Source organism: Oryctolagus cuniculus, chromosome X, assembly GCF_051225735.1.
Source record: "Oryctolagus cuniculus isolate XC-2025 breed Fujian yellow rabbit chromosome X, ASM5122573v1, whole genome shotgun sequence".
Lineage (NCBI taxonomy): Eukaryota > Metazoa > Chordata > Mammalia > Lagomorpha > Leporidae > Oryctolagus > Oryctolagus cuniculus.
Genome location: NC_142888.1, coordinates 11,335,317 through 11,361,617, shown reverse-complemented (window position 1 = coordinate 11,361,617; position 26,301 = coordinate 11,335,317). Strand labels below are relative to the sequence as shown.

Here is a 26,301-nt window from a genome sequence, read left to right as displayed (position 1 = left end):
AGACAAAACAAGGTAAGTTAAAATAAACCAATTGTTTCCTCTCATCCAGGAAAGGATACTACTAAGATTCCGTAGTTCATGTCTTTTTCTGTTGCTTATTTATTGATTTGCATTTACTTGAAAGGCAGAGCAAGGCAGTTGGCAGCAAGGGTGGCATGTGTAAATTCCATCCACTGGTTCACTTGCCCAGTGCCTGCAGCAGCCAGGGCTAGGATAGGCCAAACCTATCAGACGTGGATTAGCCCAATATGGGATGTGCGTGTTCCATGTGGTGGTTTAACTCATAGCACCCAACCCCCAGAAGTTCGTGTATTATGAAGAGTAAGTTAACTTCACAGTTCCAGTAAGTTCTCCAGCTATCAACTAGGCAAATGAGCAAGATTTATATGTTATACTGCCTAAGAGTGCCGGTTTGAGTCCCAACTGCTTTGCTTCCAATGCGGCTCCCTGCAAGTATACCAGGGAAGACAGCAGATGATGGTCCAACTAATTGGGCCCCTGTCACCCACATAGGAGACTGAGATGGAGTTCCTGGCTCCTGGCTGTTGGTCAATTGGGGTCATTTGGGTTGAGACCAAAGCACTTGAACTCACTCTCTCTCCATTTTGAATTTAACTAAATCAATCTAAAGAAATATTCCACTCCTATGGAAAGGTTATCAGCCTGACTGAGGAGACTGGCTGTTACCATCACTTAACTGATTAATTAGTGAATTTAGGCTAGTCTCCTAGTGTATGGAAGCTTCTTTTTCACTTAGAAAAATAGTCCTCATGTATTTAAACAGCAGCTCATGGTTTCCAATATATTTGCTGCATACTTGTCTCATTTGATCCTTACAATAATGTGATATAATTAACACGGCAAGAATTACCTTCCTTTCACAGATAAGCGAATGAAGTTTAAAGAATTTATGTAATTTGAGTTGGGTCACACAGCTAGAAAATGGAAAGCAGGAACCTGACCTTACTCAGGTTCTCTGAGTGCAGTTCTGTGCTCTTGACACATCACCACAAAGCTATCTGGAGATGCCTTTAGGCTCTAAAATTCCATTACACTTTGACTAACAAATGGCTTTGAAATTTCAAATTCATAATCTTCCCTCTCCAACTAAATAAATATGAATGTTCCCACATTTCCACTGAAAGAAGTCAATATGTTTTTCCACTGCAAAAGGAGAAAAAAAGCGGTGATCTTAAAAGCATATGAATCAATCATAATTTTAGCATCTCTCATAGATTTAAAATGCTTTACCTGTTTAGCAAAAACTGTGGGGCAATTACTCAAAAGAACATAAGGGCCTTTTAATAAAGCTGAAATCCAATCTCACACCAGTATATTACCATGAGACAATATGAGTCAGTGAGTGCACAATGTTGCTTTGGTCCTCACCCTTAATTGTGGTAGGTGATAAATTACAAGTGTTTATGAAAATTTAAGGTAATGAAGAACAAGTAGAGGTTTTCCCCATAAATCACTGTTTGAAACTACAGTAGACATTATTCCACCAGTTTTGGCATTTAAAAGGTAAAATGAGGATCTAAATAATGATAATTAGATTATAAAAAGTGAAAGGAAGCCATCTTGGCAAAATTCTGAAACTATCACTGTCTAATATTGATTTCACAATTAGCAATTGCAATTTATGCATAGAGGGAATCTCAAGAATTTTAAGTATTGCAAAAAAATTGCAAATAGAGACAGCATGGCCTTAAAAATACTGTATTTCTCTTAAAGTAGCTACAAACTTTTTAAAAAACCAAAATTATTCTAACAGAAAACACACACACCTACACACACATACAGACACACACACACACATGTCAGCCCTCAAATCCTATTTAAAATCCAAGAAGAAATGTAGCAATACAAATAAATCTGGGTTAGTGCTGTGAAACTGAGAAAAGTATCAACAGAACCAAAACAGGGAGGAAACCCTGAATGACCTAAAGCAACTCAAATGGACAAAAAAAAAAAAAAACCCACAACATTGTTGAGGAATTCATAAAACTGTCAAGACAAAGGGGAGAAGTGAGTATTTCCAGAAGAAGAAGTCTGAAACAATCCCAAACCAGGAGCCATGGGGGCTGAATCAACAAACAAGGAGATATGATTAATTTAAGACGTGCAAAAGAGCTGCAATAATCCCTCTACCACTGTAAGATGCCTGTGATATCTGCTACGTAGATTAAAGCATTCAAAACAACTCTACACACAATACTGGGAATTCTAAGTACCCTCAGAGGGTTCCTTGGGGTGGAAGACATAGAACAGTGCCTGGAGTCTTGTAAGGCCATTGTGAAGGAAAGGAAGGGAAAGCCCCACACTCAGAAACAAGCTGCCCATACAAATGGAAGGCCACCCAGCCATTCAGACTCTAGCTCCAACACATAAATGCTGGATTTAGCGTCCCCATCATGAAAATATTTACTCAGTGCCAAGGAAACAAGTATTCTATCATAGGATATAGGTGTTATGCTTCAGTTAACTAATTCTGGTCAATCTAGGCCAGCAATTGTAAATCTAAACAAACAAGAACCCTCAAATATTTGAGCAAAGAAAATTGCTAAACACAACAAACAGAAAAAATAAAACAAGAACTAGTGCCAGGCAGTACAGAAAATAAATGAAGAAAATTGTAAAAAATTCCTCAACATTTTGGTGAGGTATATCCATTTAGAAACAATAGAATTCTCTGAAAAAGCAATAGGGCTCTTGAAAATTTAAATTCTCATGGCCACTTTTATAAAGCTCAATGGATGGGCTGAGTTCATGGTTGAAAACAAGAAAAGCAAATCAAGTAAGTATATCAGAGTACAATGCAGAAGGAAAAAGAGGATGAGACAAAAATGCAAAGGCATGCAGACGGGATTCAGTGGCTCCAATCTAGATGCACTGGGGTTTCAGAGAAAGAAAACTGAGAATGGATTTCATAAAATTACCAAAGAAATAAAAGAAAAAAGTGTTTACTGAGCTTAGAAAAAATGACTCTTTGGGTTGTATAATTGGCCAAGTGTCAAGCAATAACAATTTAAGGATATATATATATATATAGACAAACACTGGCAAATATCCCCAAACAACAATAAATGCTTCTTGAAAGGTAAAACAAATTACTTATCAAGAAATAGGAATTGGACATGAAAAATTCTTGTCCATAACATGGGATGCTAAATGACAATTTTCTTAAGTCTGTAAATTCTATGCATAGATTTCTTGTGGAAGTGTAAATTGATCCAAATTTATAGCAAGCAATTTGGCAATAACTATCAAAATTAAACTTAAGAATACACATAGCCTTTTACCATACAGTTCCACCTCTGGGAATTTATCCAACAGGTAAATTTACCCAAGTAAAAGCTAATGTACATAAAAGTATGCTAATTGTGCTGAGTAGACCCCAACAAACCTCAACAAGTTTTCTTTCCCTAATAAACATGGATTCCTCTACCCCTTTTCCCTCATTTCCTCAGAGGCTCACCAAGCTGATTGAACACTCATATACCTCTTCCCCTCCTACCCATCAAGACTCAGACTCTTATTTCCCTAAACAATTTGATATTTGTTTGCAAACATAATAAGGCATTTTCATATTGGGGGATTATTTTTATATATGCAAAAATATTCTTTATTCTACACTACTGAAGCATGCCAAAGTGGAAGATTCCAGAAGCTGTTTTTCTCATATTGAAGATATTTTCTCATATTGAAGATTTCCTCTGTAAATTTATGATTTTCTTAAAGAATTTTACAAAGAAGTTCTGTTACAAGTAGCCCTACAAGTGTAAGATAAAGCTAGAAGTAGTCAGTTCAACAGGAGAAAAGAGCAGAAGTGTAAGATGAGAAAAAAGACAAAGACGACTCTGAAAATTAAGTCTACAAACCACAGGTTGCCTGGAAAGAGTGGGAGGGTCTCCTCCATGAGCTCAGCGTGGTTCTGTTTTAAGCTAATTCAAAACCTTTCCAAATGAGCTTATTAGACTCTAATTTGGTGGCTCAGAACCTAATAAGAATTCAGATCAAACTGTTCTTCTTTCTCAAAGAGACAGCATTGTCAAAGAGCCAAAACTGGAGTGGGTGTTTGGGGGATTGAGTTATACAGCTTTCACATTATGATTCACCTCTCTACCAGCAAACCCTTCCGCCATCTCAATAGCATCTGTCATATGTTTTTATTCAAATTTCTCACTAGCAAGGGCAATCAGAAGCTGAAGAGATGCTCCTACAGAAGTGACCTCAACAAAAATAGAAGTCAATAACATGGCCAGCTGACACAGAGGATGTCAGGAAGTGCAAAACGACGAGGACAAAGAAAAAAGGCAAAATTGTGAAAGGCAGTAGAAAAGGAAACAATCACAGGCCAGGATGAAAAATTAGGGCAATTATCTGGATAATTCAGCCTCAAACCTTGCTCCCTGATGATTGACATAAATGCGTTTTCTTCTCTGGGCTCCATTTTCACAATAGAACTACGATAATCGCTTTCTATTCCACATCCATTGCTATTTACAAGAAATGTAAAGGAAATATACCTTCTTCACTCCTACTTTAAACTTTGAGTCTGGTATGAGGGAATGTTTTATAAATATGCAGCTACATCAAAGTCTTGGTATGAAGGTAATTAATTCTTGCTTGGGTTGTTTCTTGCCCATTATTATCCAAATATTGGTCACAATTCCTCACTTAAGTAGACTTCTAGAACTGAGCTAATAGGAGTTATTATATTGGGTCCAACTCAAAGATTATAATTAGTGGGCTAGGACCTGCACCTAATTGCCATTTTATCTCTATTTTCAGTTTACACACACGTTAACTGTGGACACACATACACACACACACACACACTCCATTATTTAATTACAGAAATGCTAAACTTTAGAAAACAGTATTCATATTTAACAATCTTTGGAATTCTCAAGACATCCATGATATTAGTAAATTTTAATCATACTTAAGAATAAGGAGAAAGGAATCACTATTTGTTGAGTGCCTAATTTATACTATATTCAATGTTGCACATTACTTTATTCATTAAGTGTTTTTTTTTTATCCTTGTGAGAAAGGACTTGTGAAATGGGAAAGCTAAGGAAGGTTACAAAGGTCCAGTAATTTTGCCAACACATGGCAGGGATAAAAAAGCGACCAGATTTGTCTGAAACCATACTTACTAGCATTTACGGAAAGTAAAGGACACAGACACATAAAGGTCTCCAGGGCACATACAGTAAAGAAGAAAAAATAAATTGCCCAAACAGAAGATGAGAAAACTTTGTTTGAGCCAAGTAACACCCTGGCATCTACAGTGATGATATAACTATGGAAAGAAATATCCTTTCTTCTCTTTTAGGCACTCAAACTGTAGGAATTCAAGCAAACCACTGCCATTTTCATAGTTTAAATTAATAGTTTCAACTCTTCCTGAGACACTAAATATCAATGACAAGTGATAATTCATAGTTGCTCTGAAGCACAAATCTGAACTGAAAGCCAGGAGGTTGCTATACAAGAGTGAGTGAGTGAGTGAGTGAGTGAGTGAGATAAACTAGCCTGCTGTCCAGTATTCTGCTCGGGATTAGTCAACTTTCCACTACTATAACAAAATACCTGTAGCAACTAACATTACAAAGAGAAAGGTTTTACACTCGCAGAAAGATGTGGCAGCCCCATTGGCTGAACCTCTGGTGATGGCATTTGAGCCTCAAGTCAGTGCAGAGTAATTTGTGTCTATGTCTATGTGGGCCTATTATAAAGCCACCAAGATTCAATCATGGGGGCTCCACCCTAGTGACCTCATTCAATCCAAACACCTCCAAAATGCCCTGCATCCTAACTCTTATCCCAACATAATTAGATTAAATATCCACCCTCAGTATCATTAACATAAGGCATTGGAGACAAAATCCCTGAGTATGAAGGATCAATATTTAAACCATAGCATCCCCTAACTTGTGGATGTTGCAAATTTTCCTTATTGAAATTGCAATATTCACTTTTTCTTGAGGACAATCTGCTGATATGTTGGTTATCCATGAATGTCAAGGGCATTATAAGTAAGGAAAATGAAGGAGCACACTGAAATGACGGGCTCACTACCTATATCGGATCTGTAAAGAGAAGCTTGGTTAGCTACAGAGAGAGAAGTTCAAACATTTTTCTAGATCTTAGCACTTACAGGACTCAGTCACTAAAATGGAATCTCGCACAAACATCACCCCAATCAACTTTACTGTGTTGGCTACATGGTGAATCAACATGACATTTCAGTTCTGAGCGTTATTGCAATGAATGAAATGGAATCAAACCAAGTTATTATGCTACACTAGTTGAGCCTTGCTCATTTCATGTTTACTACCATCCTATCATACTGATAATCTATGGATTGATGACCCCTATCATGACTACTGCTGTGCTAGGAAACCTTAAAAGTTGTCTTTGTCCATTTTCTGTTGCTGAAATAGCACACCTGACAATACATAATTTATAAAGGAGAGAGATTTATTTTTGACTCACAGTTCTTGAGACTGGAAAGTCTGAGGGCATGATTCTAGCATCTACTCAGCTTCTGGTGAGGGCTTTGTGCTGCTTCAATCTATGGCAAAAGGCAGAAGAGCAAGTAAGTGCATATGGAAGAGAGAAAAGAGAGATAACCTCCCATGATAGCTAACCCATCCTTGCAAGAAAAGCATTAATGCATTCATGAGGGCTATGCCCTAGGCCCAAGTACCTCCACCAGGCCCCACTTTCCAACACTGCCACATTGAGGAATTAAGTCTCAACATGAATTTTGGTGGAAACAAACAATTTTCAACCATAGAACTAGTCTCTGCTACCACACAACAAATATTTTCTCCCTTTAGCTGCCAAAACAGGTGAGCACTTTGAGATTCACTGTGGTGAATTAAACATTATTATGTTGTGCATCCTAAATATTTGGGGTGGGCTTAGCATCCCAGGATAACATATGTTAAGTACAGTGACATGAAGAGGTAAGATAAAAAGATATTCATTTTTATTCTAACATCAACTGCATTACTTCAAAATGACTACAAATGGAAATTTAAATCTGAAATTTAATTTCAACAGATAATTCAAGATAAATTTCTGAACAATTATTTAAATCTGCAGATTCTTCAAGAGCTGCCCTCATAGATACTGATAAAATCGCTTTCTTGAAGCAACAGAAGACAACATGTCAGAAATATAAAAATCATATGACAGTTTTTGAGTCTCTAGAACTCATCATAACCTCAATAAAAACAGGTTGTATAGGGGCCAGTGCTGTGGCATAGCAGGTAAAGCTGTCACCTGCAGTGGCGGTATTCCAAATGGGTGCCGGTTCGAGACCCATCTGCTCCACTTCCAATCCAGCTCTCTGCTGTGGCCTGGGAAAGCAGTACAAGGTGGCCCAAGTCCTTGGGCCCCTGCACCCATGTGGGAGACCTGGAGGAAGCTTGACTCCTGGCTTCGGATCAGCGGAGCTCTGGCCATCGCAGCCATCTAGGAAGTGAACCAGTGGATGGAAGACCTCTCTCTCTCTCTCTGTCTCTGGCTCTACCTCTCTAACTCTTTCAAACAAATAAAAATAAATCTTAAAAAAAATAAGGTGATATAGCAAGGGGGTCAGAAAGGAAGCACTACCTCTCTCTCTACTCTGTCCTTTCACTTTACTTACCTTCTTTTCTTTCTGTTCAGCCCCCATAAAGGGCCCATAGAGATACTTACCACTACAGGGCAAAAGACATTAACGTAAATGGAGATCTTACAAATTACTTTGGCTAAAGTCCTCTTAAATCCTTGCCTAACTTCACTCAGCGAGTATGTGGTTTGACTGTAGCCCAAATGCTAATCTCCTCATTTCTAGCTAAGGGTCATCAACATACAGAAACACAGAAAATATCAAATGACACTAAGTCAAAATGAGACATAATTAAAATGATGATACACCAACATAATTCAGATACACCATTCATGATTTACTTTTTAACTACTAAATAATTCAGAGAAAAACTAATAATACTGCAATTATATAAATTTCATTACAACTATGGAAATTAAACTCAAAATATTGATTTGCAATAAAAAAAGAAAATTTATTAAACATGGCCATATGTTGCTCTTACATGTGGTAACAAAAATGGCAAATTGATGTAAATTTTTCCCACTAATTTTTATCAATAGGTGATACCTCTGTCCTGAATTCAGCTGACTCCAATTCTATGTAACTTGATCACAAAATCATATTTAAATTAGTGAAAGGAAACGGTTTGCCCTACTCTTAGCCCTTATGATTAACTATCTTCACAAACACGTGGGGAATTGTCTTTTTGTCAAATACTGTATAAGCTCTGTTAGCTGTAATTCATAAAACAATGCATCATCAAGATTGGCATTAAGGTACATTAAATGCAGAATCAGATTGGTACTCCTCTTTTCATTGTCAAGTAAGAAATTGTTCAGATAAACGAGCCCTGAGGAATTTTAAGATGTGAAATGTGATGGCAGCTGGTGTATGGAAGAAATGAATTCAATCCGGCTACCTGATGTTTCCTGCTGCTGCCCGGAGCAGGGCAGTCTGCAAGGTTGTAAGAGGACCCGATTTGTCCTTGTCTCTCTCATGGCATAAATGCCAGGAAAAAAAAGTCTCTTTAACTCTGTTAAAAAGAAGAAAAAACATCATAAAGTAAAGGTGACTTTACAGCATCACTAATATATTAGATTTTGGAAATGAAAGGGAATTTTGACAACTGAGCTAACAATTACAGTTTAAGAGACAAGAAGGCTGATAGTGTATAAAGGATAGTTTCTAAAAGATGCTTTTTAAAAAGCTTGTTTTGTGTTTTTAAGCCTCTTGTTTTTGCTTGATAAAAGGCCTTGTTTCAACAAAATGAAAAATACAAATTTCAGATGTTTAAATGAACTACTGTGCTGTTGTAGTAAGCATTTTCGTTCACTTGACATCTTTATTTTTAGTATCTCCAATATACTTTTCTGTGAGAAGCATGTATTAACTATCTACCCTGTAGTGAGTACTGTGCCAAAGGCTTCAGGTAGACAGTTAAATGAGATATACATTTTTTTCCTTGAGAGACCTGAAATTTCCAGACAAAAAGGTGTTAAAAACCAAGCCATGAATATTAGTCTGCTCTTTTACAAAATTATGTGGTGATAACAGAAAACACCTAATGTGATTTCAAGAATGGTGTGAAGTAGAAGCACTGTTTAATGGAACATGGGAACCAGTAGGATCTTACAGCGCAGAAAGACAATGTCAGAATGGGTTATGATTAAAAGCTGTAAAACTGGGGAAAATATGTGTAATTTAAATTTAATCATAATCATCCTGCAAATCTAGCCATCTGCTTTTCTCTGCTAGGATTTCTCCTTCAGAGACCGGTCTACTCCCATGACTTCAACCATCATCTCCCTCTCAAGGGATTCTGAATGAACCTTACTGTCAGAATCTCTTTTCTATTGCTGTAAACCAATACCTGAGACAGGGTGACTTACAAAACAAACAGGTTTATCTTTGGCTCACAGTTCTAGGGGCTAGGAATTCCTAGATGGGGAAAGGGGTACATTTGGTGAGGGCTTCCAAACAACATAGCATCATAGAAAAATGGAAGAGCAAGTGAGCATTTGTGGAAAAGATAATATATAGGGGCAGCCTTGCTTTGTAACAACCTGCTTCGACAGTAACTAATCCAGTTCCAAGAGAGCAAGCACTCCCTCATTCCCAAGAGAATTAAGCCCAGCCCATGAAAAAGGCATTAGTTCCCCTTAATAACCTTTAAAAGACCTTCCAAGACCAACACAATGGCAATCACATTTCAACACAACTTTGAGAGGGGAAAAATTATATTCAAAAATTGCAGTTATTCTCTGCCCTATGTTGAATAGTTTAGGAATCAAAATAACAAATGTTATTATGATAAATAAATACATGTAAATTAACTTTCCTAAACAATCAACTTTCATCACTCCAATTTTTCTACTTCAGACCACCTTTCACAATTTACTTCCCAACTTCATAGGAATAAAATTACTCTTTAATAAAACATTGAAATCTCTCTTTTAAGAGGATCTCTCTTAAAAGCATATTTTCCAAATTTTTTCTCTTGAAGTTCCCTGCACATGGACCTGCAGTGAAATTGTTTCCTTCACCAGTAGCCACCCCCAATAGGGATCACATTCCAGAGTCTTCCTGAATTGTTGGCATCTTTGAAGATGCAAGAATTCTCATTATAAGTTTATAATATACTCCTTTTTATTGTTGGCAATCTTGATAATGCCATTTTCTAAATTCCAGTGTAATCTGTTAGGTTGAACCATATGAAATTGTCAATATTTGACATAAATTTAACAAAAAATAGGAAAATAGAAATTAGTTCAATACAGTACTGTATATTTTTGCTCCAGAATTCCTAAAATATATTGCACATAGGATATTCAACTCTACTGGAGCCAATCATCTTTGCTATCCTTATTTGTAAACTAGACAAGGAAGTGAGTAGACTATAGTTCATTAGTACAGAGACAGCTGTTTCTCTCCAACTTGGTACCCCCTCATGACTTACTACAACTTTGAGTTTGTAGTCACATTAGTACTTCCACACTGCAAAGACTACTTCCTGTATCACGTAGGATAGGGTGGCCCATTTGCTTATAATTCTTTTGTTATAGACTTCTGATATAATTAATAAGCTCTGTACTAGTTTACTAGGGCCATTATATTAAAATATCACAAAGTACCTTAAACAAAAGAAATATATTACTTTATAGTTCTGGAGCTATAAGTCTGAAATCCAAGTGTCAGTGGGGCCAGTCTCCCCCTAAGATTCTGCATAGAACCTTTCCTTGTTTCTTCTTAGCTTCTGATAGAGGTTATCAACACTTGCTTATCCCTGACTTTGCACTTCAGATCTTCAATCTTGTCCTCCATTATTGTTAGTAAAATGGTGCAGTCTTATCTGTGGCACCATCTATGCCCTGGACACCATCTTAGGCTCTGACCCCTGGAGGCCACCTTGCACAGTAAGCTTTGGTCCTAAGTCCCATGGCCCAACCACTGTTGTCAGCTTCACCCTACCCTATTGGGATTCACTGCTCCTACTTCCTTGCCCATTCTCCCCAAAGGTGTAATAGGACCTGCTTCCAGCCCACATGCTCTCTCTCTTACTCCTCTCTTATTCTCTAGCCCTCTCCCTACTAGCCCCTCAGGCTCCCCCTACACACACCCGACAATAAACCTTTCCCTTAACTCTGGTGCTGGTGTGTTTTGTGGCAGCTTTACAATTGTTACAAAGCATTCTCTACCCATGTGCCTATCTGAGTCTCTTCTTTGTATAAAGCCACCAGTCATACTTGATTAAGGACCCATCTTACTCTAGTATGGTCTCATCATAACTGAGTAAATCTACCTTGACCTCATTCCAAAATAAGGTCACAGTGTGTGGTACCGAGAGTTAGAACTTTAATATATCTTTTTTGATGGACACAATTTAATCCATGGCAAGTCATCCCTGAAAGTGGTATTTTATCTACAATGAAGAGTACAATTTATGAATATAACTTTAAATAAATGAATGTAAAGTATATTATTTGGATTTATGAGCAGACATGCAGGCATTATTCTGTGAATTTTTGAGTTATGATTAGCTTATGTCAGCCTATAATCTTATACATACATGGAGTTAAAACGTCCTCTTGTAACTTACACAGTATGATGTTGAAGCCATCTTTGAGTTTACACAGGCTCCAGACATTGTTACTGCCTAGGATGACAGTCGCTGCAGTCCCTCTCTAAAGTCAGTCATTCTTCCTCCCCTGTAAGTGTTATTACTTGCTCTCTGAAAATAAGTGGAGAAAAAACATCATTTAGCCTTTAACCTTTCTTGTTCACTTGTGTTTCTACCTAATCCCCCTGGCATTTCTGAGCACATTCTAACTGACCTTTCCACTGTTTATTTTCCCAGATCTAACTATGAGATCGTCACTGCTTTACACCTGTCATTCATCTATCATACTCTGCTTTATCTCATTACTCAACCTACAACATTGTTTCTACAATCTCTTTATACTAGGTATTGAAAATGTTGTTATCCAATGGAGATAAAATTTGTGATATTCACAATAAGATTATATTGTCCTATTAACTCGATCCAGAGAGTTAGTAGTGAAGTTATGCACTAGGATAGAAAATATATAGGCTTAAAAATATTAACTATGGCATTGGATATCATGATCAACCTGATAAATAGTAAAAAAAATCCCACAATAGTGAAATATCATTAATAATCAGGGAAATTAAGATAAAGCCAACCATGAGATATCTCACCCCAGTCAGAATGGTTATTATCAAAAAGCTAAAGGTAACAAGCTCTGGTAAGGAGGCAGGGGAAAAAAAGGAGCTTTTATATACTGTTATTGCGAGTGTTAATTAGCACAGGCATTATGTAAAACAATATGGAGTTCTCTCAAAAACAAAGAGCTGCCATATGATCCAGAAAATCCACTAGTTAGTCTGTCAAAGCAACGTCTGCATTCCCATGTCTATCACAGCACTATTTACAGTACACAACAAATGGAATCAACTAAGGTGTCCATTAGTAGATGGATGCATAAACAAAGTTCGGTGTATACATAGTAGAATATTATTCAGTCACCAAAAAAATGAAATTCTGCCATATGGAACAATATGGATTCACCTGGACATTATATTCAGTGAAATAAGTCAGGCACAGAAAGAAAACTCCTGTGTATTCTCACCTACATCTGAAAGCAAAAAGTTGATCTCATAGCAGTTGAGAATACAATAGTAGTTACCAAAGTGTGGGAAGGGTATGGAGTATGGGGATGCAGAGAGGATGGTTAGTAAGTACAGGGGTGCCACTGGATAGGGGAATAATTTCTAACATTTTTTAGCATGATAAGAGACAATGATTGAAAGCAATTAATTTTCAAAAGGTTAGTAAAGAGGAGTTTGAATGCTCACAAACTACAAGGGTTTGAGGTGATGGATATACAATCACCTTGATCTGATACATTGTAGACAAGTATTGAAATGCCACAGTGAACAATAGAGCAAAAAAGATGATCTTATCACACTTTTATGCATCTAAAATCAGTTCAAGATATTTAGAGAAAAACAAAAAGGATACAGTATGAGTCACAATTCTTAGAGGAACACTAACTACTTTTCTTATATATTTGCAGAACAGTCAGAAGAATGAGGAGATGACTAACAGTGGAAACTGCATATACTAAATATATTAGATTACTGCTGATGTCAACAGAAAATATACCATCTTTTAAAATTTCCATACAATTGTTTACAAAAATGTGTTAAATCATATGGAAATTCTCAATGTTTTTAAAAAAACCTGAGTACCAAATTTTAAAATATCTATGAATTTTAACAAAGGTACAAATTTTGTCCAATGAAAAAGTCAATTTTGCTGTATGCTGCTTTATTAAAAGTTATATTCTAAAGTATTTTTCTTGTGGTAAGGTGCATTTTAGAACAAAATTTTAAAATCCTCTAGAAATGACTGATAATCAGGGCACTAGGTATCAAATATCATGTTGTAGGCCAACTAATACCCAGAAGAAAACTCACTGCATTAAAACAATTTATTAAGGTATCAAAAACTTTGAAAATAACATCACTCCAAGATAATAAAGTTACCAAAAATCTGAGGAAATAAGTATAACAATAAATGTTAAATATCCATTTATAGGAAATGAGAAAGTCATCCAGATCCAGATGACTTGAACAATACTGCCAACCCACTTGATTTGGCAGGCATGTATAGAACATTCTTCTCAAATGCACATGTAGTATGAACCAAGATGGAATATCTTCTGGACCACAAAACAATCCTTAACAAACTAAAAATGACTGAAATTACACAAGTTATCTAAAAATAATAGAAATGAAGCATTTGTGGAAGACAGAGCACATACTTCCTACTTATTTCTTCCAGAAACTTCATTGAAATGACAAAAATGGTACAATTTTCCTAATGGTCATAGATTTCCAAGAACAAAGAGAACAGGAAAAGAGCAAACACAATTGTGGAAGGCAAAAAGAAAAAAGGACAAATGGTTACTGATATATCAGAATTAAGAAATCTGAGGTCATCCCTAAAAACTGCGGTGGACAGAAGTGAAGGCCCTAGAGCTGATGACGGCACCCCAGGGATGGTGTGGATGCCCACTGTGCTAGCTGAGGCATCACAGTGGCCCTCGACCTTGAAATGATGCCACTGGCCCACAGATAAGCAGATCAGGACTGAGCCCTTCCTGGAGGCAGTGTCCCATCTGCGCCCTTCTTCTACTGCCTTGGGTCGCCCTCTGAGGATTCTGTAAGATGACGTTTGGGGTATTTTAAGGACTATGAAGAGTTTGAATGGAAATTATGCAGGGTGCCTGTTGTGAGATTAAAAAAAAAAAAAAAAACAGCCAACTGCTATGTGCTATGTGTTAAGTGGTTTGCATAGCCCAATCCCACAACACTGTCATTATGAACTCTGCTTTCTCTGACTGTCCTTTGCCAATTTTGAGGGGGCTTGTTTTGTTTTTTAGCTGACACCAGACAGCAAAGCTTTGACAACCAGGAGTGTTTCTTTTGCCTCTATCAGACACAGACGGCTGACCTTAGATGACTATTGGTATTCTTCTGTGTAACTAGTATCTTCAGGAGTGCACTTCCACATAAGAAACTAGCAATCACACAAACTGTCTCTTAAAGCAACCTCAAAAGAATTGATTTGTGTTAATACAAAAAAATCCAATGAGGAACAATTTGGTGACTTTTATGCAGAAACTAAATAATCTTTAAGAAATAAATGTCCATTTTGGGATCACAAAAAAAGAAGCAAGCAGAATGCCATGCCAGCAGAGGAGGAACTTGATTCACACTGCAGATTCCTCAAAATGCTTTAGAATTTTTGTTTTCCAGCTACCTCTGCAGTGAAGTGATGACATAAGTGAAGCAAGAAGATAATGTCAAATCAAATGAGGGAAAAAGATGTCCCTTTCAACTCCATGAAGTTACATGAACTCCTTCCCTACACTAGAAGAGTGGAGTACATGCTCTAGAGAGAATAAAACAGGTTCTGTGGACTTTTAAGATTTCAGCCATTGTTGAGAGCAAGGTACGATGCTGAAAAATATGATTAAGTGAAAGTTTATATACTGATGTTAAGACTTCCAACTTGCTTTCACCTTTTGACTCTGAAAATATGGCGGCCAGGTGTATACCCTCCAGGCAGAAAACTAGAATTTTTTTCTAGGAACTCTAATCATCCTAAAAGAAATATTCTAAAAACATAAACATTGTGGGGCTTCCTTTAAAACACATCCAATTTACATGACAATATACCTTTCTTTTCCCATTTTATGATCATTATCATGAGTCTCTCACTTTGTGATATTAAAATGTTTAAGAAAAAATAGTATATGTTTTTAATATCTATACATGTATTAAATGTGACAAAAAGTAGAAAATTGTTAAGTTTTAAAGCTAAAAAGCGTTGTGTTTTAAAGGGTCCAGCCAAAAGTTACAACCTAGTCCAGTTATCTGCAAAGAAATCCTTATGAGCTATTTAGTGCTCAACTGTTAAACATGAGTGAGAAGTCAAAAATGCCCAGAAATTAGATAGCCTCTCCTATGAAACACACACATAGATACATACATGGGTATGGGGGAGGATTTTAAAAAGCACACTGGAAGAAACAGATTATACAATGGAAAGAAAACTTTAAGAAAAACTATCATTATCTTCTTCAATATTTTTTTGCATGAAAGAAAACAAGAATGCTATAAAACAAAGGAATATTCAGGGACTTAAAAGAGGCCATGAAAATAAAAAACAAATGATAGATGTTTTCAAAATACTAAAAGGAGGATTGGAAATGTGGTTGAGGATATATCCTAAGAAGCATAGTAAAAAGAAAGCAAAGGGGAGAGAAAAGAAAATTGTAGGAATACAAAGAGGTCTAATGACCTAATAAAAAGAGTTCTAGAAAGATAGAAGAGAAAGTGGACAGGAAGAAATCATCACAAAACTTCATTCAAAAATGTTCCCCACAACTGACAGACATGAGTTTCTAGATAGAAAAGAATCCTCAACTTATAAGAGTAGTCCTTCCCAAGCTGTATCATCATGAAATCTCACAGCACTGATAAAAGAGAATATATTAAAAACTTTCACAGGGGAAAAAGATATTTTTAAAAAGAGAATGACATCAGACTTCTCAGTGACATCTCTGAAAATTAGAAGATAGTGAAGTGAAGCACTGCCTTTAAATCCTGAAGACAAATTATTTCCAAACAACATTGCTATAGCCAACTAAACTATAATTATAAAGCTAATTTCTAAAAAAATCACCTTCTATGATTTCCTCTCTATGAAAGTTATTGAAAGAGGTACTGTACCATTATCAGTTAGTAAACCAAGAAAGAGAGGAAGACAGGTTCCAGGAAACAAAGACCCAAGCAGAAGAGTAGAAAGAATGATAGTGGAGTAAGATTCTGAGATGACTATCTTGGGCAAGCTAGAGAGCAACTAAATATGGCAAAAACTGGTCAAATAGCTCCATGAGCAATTCCTTCAAGAAGATGAAACTGAGTACTTAATGCAGATGAATATACTGAGATGAGATTGGGGTTGGATTAGGCATAAGGACATAGATAATTAAGCAAATATAAACAATTTAATTATCGGCTCCAGAGAAAATGAAAAGTTTTTCTAGAAGGGAAAGCAAACAAACTAATCAGCTGTGATTAACACTTCGGTGATTCTCAATCTTGTCCAAACAATAGGCTCAACTAAGGAGCTTTTTAAAATACAGATGCCCAAGTCACATCTGGATCATTAAATCAGAAATAAGCATTAGTATTGTAAGCCCCCAGAGTAGTTTAAATGGAAAGCTACTATGAAAACCACTGTCTTAATCACAGCAATGTAAACCCTGAATATCAATGTAAGCAAAATTACACCAACTGGCTGTTTGGAAAGCATGGACAGAAGGTACGGGTTGGTTAGGAAACAGAGTAGTTGGAAAGAACCCTAATTCTTACCTTATCTGATGGGAAGTCAGCTGATAATGTCTAAAACTAAGCCATCAAGAAGTAACCACATAAGCATGTTATGCTGAGATATGGAGATAAATACTAAATTAATCATATAAAACACTGGACACTGACTGTCCATGTAGAGTGCCAAAAAAGAGAGGGCTGTTCAATGTTTTTTTTTTTATATTTTTTTATGTTTTATTTTTTGACAGGCAGAGTGGACAGTGAGAGAGAGAGAGAGACAGAGAGAAAGGTCTTCCTTTGCTGTTGGTTCACCCTCCAATGGCCGCCGCGGCCGGTGCGCTGCAGCCGGCGCACCGCGCTGATCCGATGGCAGGAGCCAGGTACTTATCCTGGTCTCCCATGGGGTGCAGGGCCCAAGCACTTGGGCCATCCTCCACTGCACTCCCTGGCCACAGCAGAGCTGGCCTGGAAGAGGAGCAACCGGGACAGAATCCGGTGCCCCGACCGGGACTAGAACCTGGGGTGCCAGCGCTGCAAGGTGGAGGATTAGCCTAGTGAGCATGGCGCCAGCTTTTTTTTTCTTCAATGTTTCTTATAGGATGTTTTCTGATCTACTTGTTTCTATGTTAATGTATGATCTAGAGAAAAATGAAAAATTTATTTTAAAATATAAATCAAAGCTAAAATAATAATGAAGAAAATAAGCACAAAAATAAAAAATCAAATACAGTTGCTCAGAAAAGCTGATTAACAATAACTTCAGCTAAGAAAAAGAGAACACATAAACACATATAAACAAACATACAGGGACAAACATTCAGCATAGTGGTTAAAACACCATTTGGGATGCCTACATCCCATATCAGAGTGCCTGGGTTTGAGCCCTAGCTCTGCTCACGATTCCAGTTTCCTACTAATGCACACCTTGCACCCTGGAAGGCAGCAGGTGATGTCCTAAGTACTTGGGTCCCTGTCATGTTCATAGGATATCTGTAAACCTGCAGTTAAGAAAACATCAATGTTTGTAAAAGACACATGCATGCTCACCCTGAAATGACACATAAAAAGTGGCATATATAATATGAACTAAAATTTTAACAAAATAAAGTACATGCTACTTTATACTTAATAAATCTAAAAGCCAGATGGCCTGAATAATTTTATAATGTATATAATAAATTATTTACCAAACTTGACTTAAGAGTTAAAAAAAACTGAATAGACTGAAAACTATGAAAGGATTTTAAAAAATCTACTAAGACATAAATCCCTAGGCAGAGGTAGTTTCACAGAGGAAATAATCCTGTATTATGTAGAAGTGGTTCCTGATTATAGGAAAATAACAAGATCTTCTCAAGTTATGTTATGATCTTCATTTACCTCTATTGCCAAATCAGGCTTCCAAAAAACAAACCAACCCTATGGTTTACAACTATAGAAGGAACACTCTAAATAAATATTAGCAAATTGAGTCTAGCTATGATGAAAATAATATACTATGATACAGCAATTAAAATTTTTCATTTTACTCATAAAATTAGTAAAATATTAAAATATTAATGATATTCCATGTTGACAGTGGTATTAAGAATGGTAGTTCCTTACACTACTACTCTTTGGAGAATAAACTTCAGAGCTTTTAAAAACAAATTGAAATTTGTATTTAAATTCTACTAAACCTGAGATATCCTTCACCCCAGCAACTTCACTGAAAGGTGCCTGCAAATTTGGACAAAAATGTATGCCCAAGATGCTTATTTCAATATTATTCAAAAACAGACAGATGTGACTATATCAACAGAGTCAAGAGATACCTGAAAGAATTGGGGAAAAAAAATGTGCCGGGGCCGGCGCCATGGCTCACTTGGTTAATCCTCCACTTGCGGTTCCGGCATCCCATATGGGCACCGGGTTCTAGTCCTGGTTGCTCCTCTTCCAGTCCAGCTCTCTGCTGTGGCCCGGGAGGGCAGTGGAGGATGGCCCAAGTGGCCTTCGTGGCCATTTGGAGAGTGAACCAACGGAACAAAGACCTTTCTCTCTGTCTCTCTCCTTCACTGTATAACTCTGTCAAATAAATTTTAAAGAATTGAAAAAAAAAATTTTGCCAACTACACATCTGATAAAGGATTAATATCCAGAATATATAATGAACAAGAACAACAACAAAAAAAACTCAACAACAAGAAACAATCAATCCAGTTAAGAAACAAGCAAAGAATCTGATTCAACATTTTTGGAAGAAGAAAACCAAATGACTAATACATGAAAAAATTTTCAGTATTACTAGTCATCAGGGAAATGCAAGTCAAAAACACAATGAAGTATCACCTTACCCCAATTAGAATGCTGGTTCAAGTCCCAGCTCCTCTGCTTCCATTACAGCTTCCTGTTAATGAGGACCCTGAAGGGAATGGCCCAAGTACTTGGGTTCCTGCCACTGGTTTGTTAGACCTGAACAGAGTTCTGGGCCTGGCTGAACCTAGCTCTTGCATGCATTTGGGGAGTGAACTAGCACATAGAAGATGTCTCTCTTTCCCCCTCTTCTTCTGCCACTCCATCTTTCAGACATAAATAAAACTTCTAAATGTCAGATCTTGTTTAAAAAATAAAAAAAATAAAGAAATAAAAACATTACTATTAAGAGCCGAAAGTGAGAAACAATCTAAAAGTTCTCTAACAGGAATGGCTAACCATATGTGCCATCTACACTTTTAAAAGATTTATTTATTTATTTGAAAGATACACAGAGAGAGAAGGAGAGGCAGAGAGGGAGGGAGGGAGGGAGAAAGGTCTTCCATCCACTGGTTCACTCTCCAATTTGCCACAACGACAGGAGCTGCACCGATCCAAAGCCAGGAGCCAGGAGCTTCTTCCCAGTCTCCCATGCAGGTGCAGGGGCCCAAGGAGTCGGGCCACCCTCCACTGCCTTCCCAGGCCATAGCAGAGAGCTGGATCGGAAGTGGAGCAGCCAAGTCTCAAACCAGCACCCATATGGGATGCTGGCATAGCAGGTGGCAGCTTTACCCGCCTATACATCATCTATACGTATTTTAAAACACTATTCAGGAGTTTTTTAAATGAGGTAGATTTTAGCGGAAAAATCTGTCAGGAACAAACTGTTTAGTAACAAAAATTTTTGCCCAAGTTGTACAGTTTTACATTTTTTTGTATATTACATTACATTTAAATAATGAAATGGATACATATTAAGGCTCTAATAATGGTCAATGAAGGCCTAATGAGGATCATAAGGTTTCAGGAGACAAGGCTAAGCAAAAAGTGACTTTCCTTTTTTACACTTCTGAGTTGGAATTTTTACAACGAAAATGTATCTATGTCTAATGTAGACCGCAGGAGGCAGATAAGGCAGTTCAAATGACTGGATACCTGATAAACACATGGGAGACCTGGATTAAGTTCCAGACTCCCACACAGCTTCAACATGACGCAACCCTACTGTTACTGGCATTTAGGGAGCAAACCAGCAGATATGAGAATTCTCTTTTTCTCTGTGCTCCTGCCTCTCTCCACTCCCAATCCCCGTGTCTCTGTCTCCCAAATAAATACCTTTAAAAAAAAAGAGTAATCTACAGGCTGCCTTTTAAGTGTAAGGGATAAAGCCACCGCCTGGGACACTGGTTATTGGCTCTGACCTGGCTCAACATTGGCTGTTATGGCCATTTGTGGAGTGAACCAGCAGATCGAAGATTCTCTAACTCTGAACTTCAAAATAAGTAAATCTTTTAAAATCAAATAAAAAAAAAGAATAATCAGCTTTATGAAATCAATCCTGTCTTGTCCATCCCAAGAAATCCAACTTTCACATAGTAACTCCGTATCCAGTGGAGAGAGGCAGGAGCTTCAAAGCATCCTGATCTTAGCCTGCAGGATTTTAAGGTGCCATAGAGCATCACCGTGATTCAAAATCAAGTCACCCCACACCTCCGGCTTTGACTGACAACATGCCTAAGCATATGTGTGAGTTTCCGACATTTTCAGTAGATCAAATTTCTATCAGTTTCCTTTATGGTACAGAACCATCTGTTTTTATCATTTCCAAATTTGTGTTGATATTCACCTTCATTGTCCTACTTCCCTTAGAAACAAAAGGTGTCAACTATGATTTATTTTCATTAAATTCAGAGAACAGATATATACCTCTATATGCCCCTAACTTAAGGATGCCTGCTCTTCACTATAAATATTACCTGGTCACTGCATGATAACAAATTAGACAGTGAAAGCACTTAGAGATGTGTATTAATGCTTCGCACTCTGCAGACTCCAGGGGACCATTTAAAGCACTGCGTTAGTGAGAGCTCATGGGAATGAATTATGAGGTTACTCCCCTTCAGCCCCTCTCCTGCCTCTCAGATTCACCCAGTCCCAGGCTTGAAGACAAATTCTGACCTTAGAGACCTAAGGTGTTAGAGTTTCACCAGACACAGTATTAAGTCACCCTACAGCTCTGGCTTTGCCTGGTAAGTGTGCCTAAGCATAATATATGGATTTTGACCTTTTTTTTTTTTTTGACAGGCAGAGTGGACAGTGAGAGAGAGACAGAGACAGAGAGAAAGGTCTTCCTTTGCCGTTGGTTCACCCACCAATTGCCACTGCGGCCAGCGCACCACGCTGATCCGAAGGCAGGAGCCAGGTACTTCTCCTGGTCTCCCATGGGGTGCAGGGCCCAAGCACTTGGGCCATTCTCCACTGCACTCCCGGGCCACAGCAGAAAGCTGGCCTAGAAGAGGGTGTCTCTGCGCCGCAGGTGGAGGATTAGCCTAGTGAGCCGCAGCGCCGGCCATTTTGACCATTTTCAAGAGACTGACTTGCTACCAGTATGCTTGCTCTAGCAGCCAAGTGCCTCAACTACAAGACAGACTGGTTTGGATCTCAGCTGCACTGTTTACTAGCTCTATTACTCTGGGCAAGTTTCCTAGCTCCTCCAAATCTCAATCTTCAAATCTTTAAGGTGCAGAATAGTAATGCCTACCATATAGAAAACATAGCACATAGTAAATGCTGTGTAAATATCAGTTCACAGTGCCCGTGTTCTTTTTTTTTTAACTTTTATTTAATGAATATAAATTTCCAAATTACAGCTTATGGATTACAATGGCTCCCCACCCCCGCCATAACTTCCCTCCCACCCGCAACCCTCCCCTTTCCCGCTCCCTCCCCCCTTCCATTCACATCAAGATTCATTTTCAATTCTCTTTATATACAGAAGATCAGTTTAGTATAAATTAATTAAAGATTTCAACAGTTTGCACCCACACAGAAACACAGAGTGTAAAATACTGTTTCAGTACTAGTTATAGCATTATTTCACATTGGACAACACACTAAGGACAGAGATCCTACATGAGGAGTAAGTGCACAGTGACTCCTGTTGTTGACTTAACAAATTGACACTCTTGTTTATGGCCTCAGTAATCACCCTAGGCTCTTGTCATGAGTTGCCAAGGCTATGGAAGCCTTTTGAGTTCACCAACTCTGATCATATTTAGACAAGGTCATAGTCAAAGTGGAAGTTCTCTCCTCCCTTCGGAGAAAGGTACCTCCTTCTTTGATGACCTGTTCTTTTCACTGTGCCCATGTTCTTACTGATTTTTATTCAATAATGTGAGCAGTGTATGAGAACCTCAAAAACTGGGAATCTGCCTTGCTCTTCCTTAGCTGCACGCTAATGTAAACCCCTGCTCTTGCTGAAATAAATCAGCAACATCTCGTGCCTGTTCAAATATATGACTTCACCCAATATTGACATCCAGGGGACTCTTCCTCCTGATGAGACCCATGACATACTTTCTTCCCTCCTGAAGTATTCTCAGGACACTATGCTCCATCTTGGTACAACAGCTCCATAGCATATAAACTTGCATTTGCACTCCTGTTCTTGCACCAACACATTGGATAATTCTACTGAGAACTGTGTCTAAAATCCAGCTAAGAAATCTTAATGGGTCTACCCATGGATTCCTGCTGATACGTACATATCACAAATGTTCACATATCAAAACCAGAAAAAGTGAAAACTAAAATAGTTTGGGAGCACAGTGGATTTTAGTGCAGAGAAATTACTCTGTATGATACTACAATGATGAAAACATGTCATTATGTGTTTGTCCAAACCCATAGAATGCATGATACCAACAGAAAGGACTTCAGGTGATTTGTCATCAGTTATAAAACAGCATGTAGCTGAGAAAGTTATGCCTGAGAGGGAACAAGGAGGCCAATGGGAAATCTCTTGTACCTTCCACTCAATGTTGCTATGAACCTAAAACTCCTCTTAAAAATAAAGCCTATACTAAAAGCAACAGTGGGCTGACATACCCTTAGATCTCTTCACTTGCTGTGACCCAGAGACACAAATCTGGAGATGGAATTCCCACTATAGAACTAGTAGAACGAACAACTGAATTGTTGCTCTGCTCTTATTATGTACCAGTATTATTTCAGGACTCCATATTGGTTATTACAAATGCCCACAACAGTGGAAGCATTGGCTACACTCAAAAGATGAGAAAACTTAGCCTCTATCATGTAAAAACTTTGTTTTCAAGGTCATATACCAGCAAGGGATAGAGCTGCAATGTGAACTCAACTGTCTGACTTCTAAGTCTATAATATTTCTCCAAAAATAATGGATTTCTTTCTCACTGTGCCCTACTTTCCCCACTATAGTATTAAGGAAATATTAATGTACTACTTCAAAATGTTTTTGAACACTGAAATTATAAATATACTTAAGCTCATCAATAAAAATCAGCCCCTGAATCTGTACATATATTTCTTTAATCTGAATGAAAGCAAGAGCTAGCATTTATTCAGTGTTTGTTATATATTTGGCACAGTTCTATTTGTATGTATTAACTAATTAATTCTGATGATGTACGTTATATTAATGTCCCTATTTTATAGTTGAAACAACCAAGCACAGAGAGGTTAAGTTAACTGCTCAGGATCACAGTGGCAGAGCTGTTATCAGAATCCAAGCAGGCTAGCTTCAGAGCCCAAGCTCCTAATACCATGTTTTACTGCCTCTCAACAATCAGAATAATTGTGTCAAATTCTCCACTTAACTTTGCATGTATAAATAACTTAAGGATCTAATCAATTCCTTTGATATCTGCAGCTACCAAAAACCATTTATTGAAAAATAAGGAGTAGCGTGTTGCTTGCAGATCAGACTCTCTGATTAATCATACTGGTTCTTTTTCTCCACAAAGATTGAAAATAAAAATTCTGCATTTTATTGTGAAAGTCACACTTATCTGGAAACGGCATATTTTAGGATAAAGTAGACTCTTTTCCTACAAAAATAATTTCCCCTACACTAATATTACTTCTCCTCTATGCGGGTGACACTTTAGATTCTGGCAGGAACATGATACACCAAAATCCGAGTTTACCATCTAAAACTTGTAAAAAGTTATATCACTTTCATGTGTTCTTATTTATCCACTACTCAAAAAACCCACATATACGTTTTTGTTGTGAACAATAATAACCAATAAAGCATTTAATTTCTCAGAATCAGGCTTGTTTTGTTCTATTGTATGAGTCAATGTCTGGCACATGTAAAATAAAATGAGGAAAATGAGCTTAAAAATCACAGTAATCTCCCTGATAATCACTACCCATTTAGTGAAGGGACAATATGCTCACTACATGAGGCATTCTTGTAAAAGACATCAACCTGCAATTAACGATCTATAGATCTCATTTGCTCTGAATTAGTATGTGCTCTGATTCTAATAAATTTTCGATACCTAAGGACCTTATTCTGATTATTTTTAACGTATGGTCCTCACCCACAGAGAAAGGAAAAGGAAATGATTTCTCCACCAAATGCCAACTGAATACGCTCTTTCCTACCTATTTCTCACTATCAACCCAAAAAAGTATTCCAACCAAAACAATCTCATTATGTATTTCACTTTTTACAAAGGTTTCAATATTCCTTCAAATCTCTTAACTAAAACAGATAATACAAAATATGATTACAGTAACACCGTAATGTGACATGTGAAATATCCTTGGCTAGTGAAAAGTATCCCAAAGTACCTTCAGAACCAAAAGAGAAATGTTTCATTGACTTTATTCTGAAACATTTCCATTATGCTCTAAAATGTACATTCTGATCCTTCAAATAAAATTATTACCTGCATGTTTCATAACTCTACATAAACAAGACTGTAATTACTCAACATATCCCCATAGCATGGCCAAAACAGATAATCTAATAGTTGGTGTTTATTCACTTCTTTTCTCGTAACAAAATAAATATTAGTTCACTATTTCTGGCAGGCATCATGATTACTAAACACAAAGTGGAAAAATCACTGAGGGATTCAAACTGAGATACAAAAGAATGAATCTGAAATAGATTCAGAATCCAAACAGTCATTAATTAAATCCAAAGAGAACCCTTAATTCATTGTTATTGAGTTTTGTCTGCATCAAGGACCCAGAAATGATACACTCAGATTAGAATAACTCAAATAGGGTTTAAGAGCTGGATTAAGAGTTTAACATTACAATGATTTGAACAGGATGGAATTCCCATCCTGGGAGTACCTCTCCTTCCCTTGAGTACAGCTAAGAGTATCTCATGGATGCGATAAGGCATAGGCCACCCTAATCATGTACTTAGAGCCAATGTCTTTAAACAGGGAACAAAACCAGGACTTGGTTGGAATAAAAGGACTCTGTCATCTCAAGTAAGCCCTCAGAGTAGAGATGTCACTTTGGAAAGTGACCCCTTTGCTCAATGATGGAGTCTTTAGTTATGCAGATGATGGCAGCCTGATGAGAGTTTCTAATCTAGCACACTGGAGCACAGAGTTAAAGATGCCGAGGAAAGCAGAAAGTAACTCAGTCTCATCCAAATGAACGTCTGTCAAAGTCAAGAAGCAAGGAGAGGGACACAAGCAAGTACTTGACCCATGCCCATAGCCAGGAAACTCATGGTACACCAACATGCACACCCCACCAGCAGAACAGATGAGAATACTATACCTCAAACATCAGACATACTGCTATGAAAGATCTCCCTCCAGGATCCGTGATCTTAGCACACATTATTTTTCTACATATGCATTCATTTACTTGAAAGGTAGAGTTAGAGAGAGGGAAAGAGAAATCTTTGATCTACTGGTTCATTCTCCAAATGGCCACAGTGGGCCAGAGCTAGACTGATCTAAAGCCAGGAGCTTCTTCCGGGTCTGACACATAGGTACAGGGACCCAAGCACT

The 26,301-nt window shown here is 37.5% G+C and overlaps 1 long non-coding RNA gene across 3 annotated transcripts in view; it reads right to left on the bottom strand.

The window, feature by feature from the left end:
* Positions 1-11,711: 11,711 nt before the first annotated feature.
* Positions 11,712-26,301, bottom strand: part of LOC149119555 (uncharacterized) — a 227,875-nt gene continuing 213,285 nt past the window's right edge. For all 3 annotated transcript variants that reach the window (XR_016227738.1, XR_016227736.1, XR_016227739.1), the window contains one exon: positions 11,712-11,843. This is a non-coding gene — a long non-coding RNA (uncharacterized LOC149119555). The remainder of the gene's footprint in view (positions 11,844-26,301) is intronic.